A 1,284-nucleotide genomic window follows, 5' to 3' on the forward strand; every position below is an offset into this window, starting at 1 on the left:
GTCTCTCTCATTTATTAAACATAATGGCTTTCTTAGTTCCATTAAAAGTAATAAGTATGGCATGCATATAGTTGATTCATATACATATATAAATGTAAAGCATTAAGCAAAGAGTTTCATGCACTTGTAGACACTCAAATTAAATTTGACATAAGTCATATCATGTACTCACAAATATCGTAAAAAGAACAGATAATCGAAGAGAATTCTTTTTCAATAATAATCTTGAAGATGTAATATTTAAACATGTAATTAAAATATAAATGAAACTGCATCAGGGGAAACAAAATTTCAGTGGGAAATAAATACTGAGGGATATACACTTTAAGTGAACAGCACCTTATGAGAATGACTTCCAAAACCACCTGCATCACCAACCTGGTGATGGTACACTCGGTGGTGTACAAACGCACGCAGCGAGTCAGGTGGTGGCGCCTGCCCTGCTTCACACACTGGTGAAGGTACACTTGCTGGTGTACAAACGCACACAGCGAGTCAGACATAGCTATGTTACCCCTTTCAGGGATAGGCAAACTTCACTGAAGAGGCATTGGCTTCAATTCATTAATGAAAAAATACAATGAACTCTTTCTTTCCTCAATTGTTCCTCAATAGTTCCTTCAAATATCTCTAGCTAAAGATGTATATATTACTTTGTGGTCAGAATAAACACTTTCTATGACATCAGTGATAATATGACATGTCACATTTGTGTAAATATGGTCTATCAATGATCCAGAAGAATAGGTTGACTTTGACACTATCTGATTACAACTGAAAGCTGCAGACATGTATGTAGCCACTGAAGAGCCTCCATGAGATAGATCTATATTGAAATCCCCAATAATGACTATATTCTGCTGATTCTTAACTACTTTGGACAATTTGTTCATAAAGTTGTTTTTTGCTCTTTCAACAGTAGATCCAGGACTTCTATATAGCACAACAACTTGATAATTCTCATTTTCAAACTTTACTTCACTGTACTGCCATTCCAAGTCTTTGTCTGAGTGGCTCACATGATTAATGATTTGACAGTCATTTCTAATGTATGTAATAATGCCTCTATGGGGTCTGGCACATTGCTGATTTAATGCAAAATCCAACCTGAACATGCTGTAATTCTCCAATTCATAATCTTCAATTTCATCTGATGCTGTCAACCAAGTTTCAGCTACTCCTATGATATGACACCGTTGAAGATTTGGCTCATTTTTGAAACTTGCAAAATGGGCATGCAGTGATCTTACATTCTGAAATGCAATGTTTATGGTCTGGTTGTTT

This window comes from Saccostrea cucullata, unplaced genomic scaffold (assembly GCF_032062105.1).
Source record: "Saccostrea cucullata isolate Sc308-1 unplaced genomic scaffold, CSIRO_AGI_Scuc_v1 ctg15227, whole genome shotgun sequence".
NCBI classification, from domain to species: Eukaryota; Metazoa; Mollusca; class Bivalvia; order Ostreida; family Ostreidae; genus Saccostrea; species Saccostrea cuccullata.